The sequence below is a fragment of the Eucalyptus grandis genome, chromosome 9 (genome assembly GCF_016545825.1).
Source record: "Eucalyptus grandis isolate ANBG69807.140 chromosome 9, ASM1654582v1, whole genome shotgun sequence".
NCBI lineage: Eukaryota > Viridiplantae > Streptophyta > Magnoliopsida > Myrtales > Myrtaceae > Eucalyptus > Eucalyptus grandis.
The window spans coordinates 40255412-40261771 of record NC_052620.1 but is presented as its reverse complement, the minus strand read 5'-3'; the positions used below and the strand labels follow the sequence as shown (position 1 = coordinate 40261771).

The following is a 6360-nucleotide window of genomic DNA, read 5'->3' as shown; positions in this document are numbered from 1 at the left end:
GTTCGACCCAGAAATCGAAGCTCCCAGTGAGCAAGGCCTCGTCGGAGATCGTAGTTACCGAGCCCTCCGGAGCGGCGACGCCCAAGACCCTCCCGGCGAAGCGGCGGCGGCGGCCGTCGTGGACGTGTTCTCCGCCTCCGCGTACGGCGATTTGGAGTAACTGAGGAGGTTCGTGGAGCAAGGAGGCGCCTCCCCCTCGGTTCCCGATGCTAACGGGTACTACGCTCTCCAGTGGGCCGCCCTCAACAACTTCGCCGACGTCGTCCAGTACATCATCGAGGTACTGCGCCTTTCCGTCGCTCGCTTCTTCTTCCTTCCGCCCGCCGTGAATGATTTTGCGCGCCCAGTCGCGCGTTCCTCGCGACGTGGTCCTGAATTTGGGGCGTGTGTAAAGTTGCTGCTTGAAGCATTTGCTCCCTGCTTGTTTCTGTCTGAACGTACTAATTATTGTTGTTCTTCATGTATGTCGGTGTTGGATGATGAATTGATTGAAGAATGGGGGTAATGTGAATGCGACGGACAACTTGAAGCAAACTGCACTGCATTGGGCCGCTGTTAGGGGATCCATTGCGGTTGCGGATGAGCTTCTGGTTCGGAGCTGGTGGCAGTTCATGTTGCTGCCCAGTATGGGCAGGCGGCCTTCTTAAATCACATTGTCGCAAGGTATCATGCTGATTATGATGCACCAGATAATGATAGAAGGAGTCCTCTGGTATGTTAAAATTGTGCTGGATGTTAAGTCGCATGAATGTCATGAAACTGCTTTCTGGAAAATAAGTGGACAAAGTTGGACACACTTGTTTCTTGACCTAAGAACTCCATTTTTATCAATGAAGGGCTTATCCAATATGGGAAAAATTCCTTTGATGGGAAGAATCATTGTTGTGCTCATCATCTGAAATGCTACTTCTACTGAGTTTCATGACATGAAGGAGTAAATTATTTGCTTACTCTACAATGCATGGTTGATGTAGTTGAGCATTGTCAAATGTGATGTCTTATGTACATTCATAGAAACATAATATAGTAGTTTCTCTCTACTCTCTCTACAATCTCTTTTACTTGTGAATTTCCTAAACCTGGTTTTATGGCCTGTTACGATTTGAATGGTTAGGAGGTGCGAAGTTCTCTGTCAATAGTAATTTGTCTCTGGAATTCATCTTGATCGTTTTTCTTTTTTCTTTCTTATATGATTAACATCCTTATGTTGTAAAAATCATGGCAGAAGATTGAGAAAGCTGTATGAGGTGGGCATAGTTTGATAAGATGCTCTTGTATAAATGAAAAGAATGAATAGTTTGATTAGATGCTTTGGTGCCTGGCCTAATTTAATTGCAAGTTGCTTTAGCAGAGAAGACATTCGCATGATTTTGAAATCTCTGCATTGAATTCAAAGTCAAAACATGTTTGATAAGACATTGATGCAAATCTGGAGGAAGTGTGAATAACTCATCATTAGTTTTTCAACTGAACCTTGTTTACGGAGGTCACAAGCTGAACTATTGCTGAACAAACGGTACTGCTTGCTTGTCTGAATGAGTGATCTATGATGGCTATAGATGGTTCAAGTTCAAGTTCCTTGTTGTAATGAGGGATGATTGGGAAGGATTCAATTTAAAATGTTGAGAAAGACAATTCCCATTTCATTTCATATTACTTTAGCCTGCAGCTCTTTCTGATAGGAATTTTTATGCCCTGCTCCATGTTTTGTTATATCTTCGTTCAAGATTGAATTTGGGAATTCAACATCTTCTGATTTAACTATCCTGTAATCAACTGGAAATTTTCTTGTAATGACAACAAAACAACATCATCATCATCATTATTGCCGCCGCCGCCGTCTTCATCATTATCATCATCTTGAAGTTAACTAGAAACTTTTTTTTTTTAATGATAACAGCATATTCATCCTTCTTTTGTCCCACATTGTACTTTATGAATTGTCAACGATGCTTGTTCTCTTGCTTTGATCAGGGCTGCATATAAAGGATATGCTGACACAATCAGGTTACTTCTTTTTAGAGATGCATCCCAGGGGAGATAAGATGAAGGTGTAGTGAGTACACGCATGGCAATCACTTCCAGATGTCGGGAGAACATCTATATGTTACCTATTTACTCTTAGAAATGGTTTCTTCTGGGGACTTTTAGTTGTTCTAGCAGCATCTGGTTCAGAAAATTCTGCATTTGGGATTGTCTTTTCTCTTGATGCATCTGGTTAGAAACATGAAGTTTGCAGATGAGCCTGAACAGACCATACTGTCGGTAGTTGTGGTAGATGGCTTGTGATGCATGATGAATTGCCTAGGCAATGGTATCTTAGGCTAATTGAGTTATTTATTAATAATAATTAGATGAAAATATATTAGCACAAACTTTGGGAGTCCACATGCATACTACTAATTGGATAGATAAGTTTCTCTCCATTGTGAATGGTCAAGGCAAAACAATAGGCTGAGGTGCAGCATCTTGGAGGAATTTAATAAAGGTTTAGCTGCTGGTCTTCACAAAATGTGACTGTGTGGACCAACTTGACCTTGTTTAACAGCTGGTCTTTACAAATTGTGGGGTGGGGCAATAGATTTTTCTTTGGTTTTCTTTTCCAGTTTATGGTTGCATGCAATGTACATGACCTTTTTTAGATTTCTTAGTTGCTATCTTACTTTTGTTTTATTGGTCCTCATGATGAGATGGTTTATCAGTTGCTCAAATCCATGTATAAAACTCATTAGCACTTCTATTGGATAACCTCTTAGAAGATGTGATTTTGGCGTGCTGCATTAGGTTTCGCATTTTATTCAATCGCGAGATGTTTCTAGGATTATGTAGGATATGAGATGTAATTTTGTCGAGAATCATTGGATTATGTATATGTAAACATATGTATTATAGTTGTTTCTTTTTTAATGAATTGATGTTTCACCAACTGATACAATATGTTAAGAGACTAAAACGCACATATATTGTTGAAAGATGTCACTTGGTAATGATTGGCTCACTTACACAAGCAATCTTCTTAAGTGCTACATTGAGATGAGATGATATATACTATAGACACTGAAAGAGAAACTTTAGTTCATAATATAATTTAAAGTCACCTTGATTAGATTCAAGATGAGGTTTGCAATGTGTATGTAATAAGACCCATGATAGTCCCACAATCATGTATACCTAGTGAAAGCCGAATGCAAGTACCAATTTAAAAAGCGAGCTAACATAATATTCGAGCTAAACATATGTATTTGAAAATCACGTGACCATGTTTAGATTAAAATTCATATAGTGGATATGTATAATAAATGACATATTTTCTCATAGAAAGAGATATCTACTATAACATTTATTTTATTTGACCGATAAAAGAGGTGAGTGAAATTATTTCTATTTACTCATCATGTGAGTCCTTGAGGTAATTTCTCAAAGTAACATATCAATGTTGCTACTGTTACCAGCAATCATGAATACGTATGGCTTTATGAGATATGTCTAGGAATATGAAATGGAGAGACATAAGTGTTAAGGAAGACTATTGTTAATTTACATTTATCAAATGTGTTTAAATGTGTTTACTGGCCGATTAATTATATCGCCTTTTGTGACTTTGGACATAACTCTGAGGAATAAAAGAATTTACAGTAGCCGATGAACTATTAAAAGGCCTCCAAATGCGTCCCGAACGCAGATGTCCTTTGAACATCATTTTACAGCTATAGTTTCGGTGCTGTCGATGTTCGTTCAAATATTTTACATTTGATTCTGCATTTTACGAAGTTGAAAGGACAATCTTCTGAAATATAGAGATTTGGCTCAAGCCATTCGGCCCATATTTTCTTTACCAAAAGTCAGTGGGAACCGATCAAATTTGGCACAAAAATCCAAGTTGCAGACTTCAGGTCTCCTTTAAACCAATTATGAACCTCGAGTCCGTTCATTCCACGAAAAATAATTTTTTTAAAAATACTTTTTGGATTTTTCAGCGTTTATTTAATGGAAAATGAATTGCTCGGGGAAAACTTTTTCCACGAAGGGGAAAAAGCCTTCTAAAATAGAGGACTCTTTCTTATATCACACCTTTATAAGCCCCAACTTTTAAAAAAAAAAAAAAATTCCATTTTTTATTTTTTTATTTTTCTGTTACTTTTCTTTTATTTTCTTTATTTTCCTCTTCTTCTTCTTTTCAATCAGTCAATGGCCATAAGCAAGCCTCGAGCTTGCTCAAGCTTGCTGCTTGCTAGATCGGCAAGCGCAATCCTTCGAGCTCAAGGCTTGAGGCCGGCCCAAGCTCGAGCTCTCTAATTTGGTGAGGCCCAAGGCTGGTGAGCCTTGATATAGCGATCACTACCAATTCATGCGATAATCCTCAAGCGTTCAAATAAGGTTTTTCCGATGGGGAAGGCAATCTCAATAAGCAATTGGAGATGGTGAGTTTCTATTTGCAATCCTCCCTTTTTTGTTCTTTCGAAATTGAAAATTTGGTGCCGGTTTTGAGGTCGATCTTGAGCTCACCACATATGGGCGAGCTCAAGGCTCACATGTGGCCAGCGACTAGCTGAGAAAGAAATAGAGGAGGAAAACAAAGAAAATAAAAAATAAAAATAATTAAAAGAAAAAGAAAAGCGCATGGAGAAAAGATTTTCCTTACCAAGTAGCAAAATATATTTTTCACTTCATTTTCAGATTTTATCCGAACACCAGAAAATAATTATATTTTCTTAAAAATGGTTTTCTAGAAGCGCAACATTTTCCCCAAACGAATGGGTCCAAGTTAGATGACTTTTTTGGGTCAAGGAAATGCATCACCCCCTCTACCTTGCTAGTCATACATGACCCGTATATGGTTAGGCGAACATCGCTAGAGGAAAAGATGGTCCAAATCGTTTTTCTTAATATCAAATAAATATTTAGTCCTTAACTTATCTTTTCACATCACGTTAATCAATGGTTCCCTTTCCCTCCAATAAACTGTTGGCACTAAACTCGATCATCGATTTCACAGCCCACGTGTTAATCTAAGCTCATACACAACTTGCGTGAGCTTAGGTTTGATCCACCCTACTCACACCTAATCATTTTGTGAAATTTTTTTATGTTATTACAAGTAAGTCTGGTAATTAAGTTCGATACCCAAATGGGAAAAAATAATTCAAAGACAATGCTATTGCTGGTGATTAAAAAATTGGGATAATTAAATGATCAAGGAACCAGATTTTGTAAATTAACAGCATAGCTAGAATCTGCATATGGCTGCATTTGAAAAAGACTTTTGTTTGGGAAGTTTTCCACTATGAATATGTTGTTTCCCATAGAAGGCATAAGTTAACTTCCTTGGATTGAAAACCAAACCTTGGTCTCGTCCATGACCATTAGTAGCGACAGAACGGCAGGAGGCCAAGCATTCTGCCAGATGTCCCGGCCTAGGAGCCCCCTTCGCCTAATGTCCTTTTAAGGCACCAAGAGCGCGATCACTAATCTTTATTGCCGAAAGTTTCTAAAGAGATTCGATTCGGAGCTATTATATGTCCAAGGTCATTTCAGAGGTTTTTCCTGACTTTTTGTCCGTGTCCCTTTCCTTTCTCCATTCCGCCTCCTTCTTTGCTTTGTTCCAATAGAATCTCTAAGGCAAAGCAAAATGCCCACTTTACGATTGAATTCAGTCAGCGTCACGAGAGAAGATGGTGCTATTCCCTTAGCTAGCTTTGACCAGCAAAGGGGGACAGCCAGGCCAATCCAAGCAGAGCAGGTAGAAGCCCGCTCTGCCTTTCTTTCTCAGATGGTCCGTCTGTGGTCGAGGATGCTTTATCTGAATATCGTGGGTGCTTTGTCTACATATCCTTATTTTATGATGCCTCTTGCTCGCTGTGGACATAAGGATCGACGTGTGCCGAGATAGTGACAGTTAGCGTCTTGGTATTGAATCACTCTCCCTCCCTCTTCTCTCCTAGAGTGTCAAATGCAGTTCACATTTCATTTGTTTCCCTCTCCACTTTGGATCTTAGCACCCCAAAGTCTGTCTGTACAAACGATCTCTAGCAACCCCGTTCAGCAAAAACCAGCCTTGGGAAGATTGAAAGCCCCCAAGGTTGGAGAGAGATCGAGGATTGTTTAGGAAGAAAATTATTTTACTTACCCTAGCCTTCTCCTCCACCTTCTCCTCGCCGTCCTCCTCAGTGGGAATACGATGTGTTCGTGAGTTTTCGAGGCAAGGATCTGAGAAGAAACTTCACGTTGCACGTCTTCTCCGCTTTCAGGCAGGCCTCGATCCGATGCTTCAGGTGAAATCTATTCAGACCACCTAGTTTCTCTCTTCCCCTCCGTCCCCACCACCTCTGAGCTTGACCTCCATGGCTCCCCCGCCGTTGC

General features: G+C 39.8%; 1 long non-coding RNA gene across 1 annotated transcript; it reads left to right on the top strand.

The window, feature by feature from the left end:
- Positions 1–2760, top strand: LOC120288148. The gene is made up of 3 exons (XR_005546438.1): positions 1–280; positions 495–663; positions 1975–2760. It is a non-coding gene; the product is annotated as an uncharacterized LOC120288148 (long non-coding RNA).
- The last annotated feature ends 3600 nt before the right edge of the window (positions 2761–6360 follow it).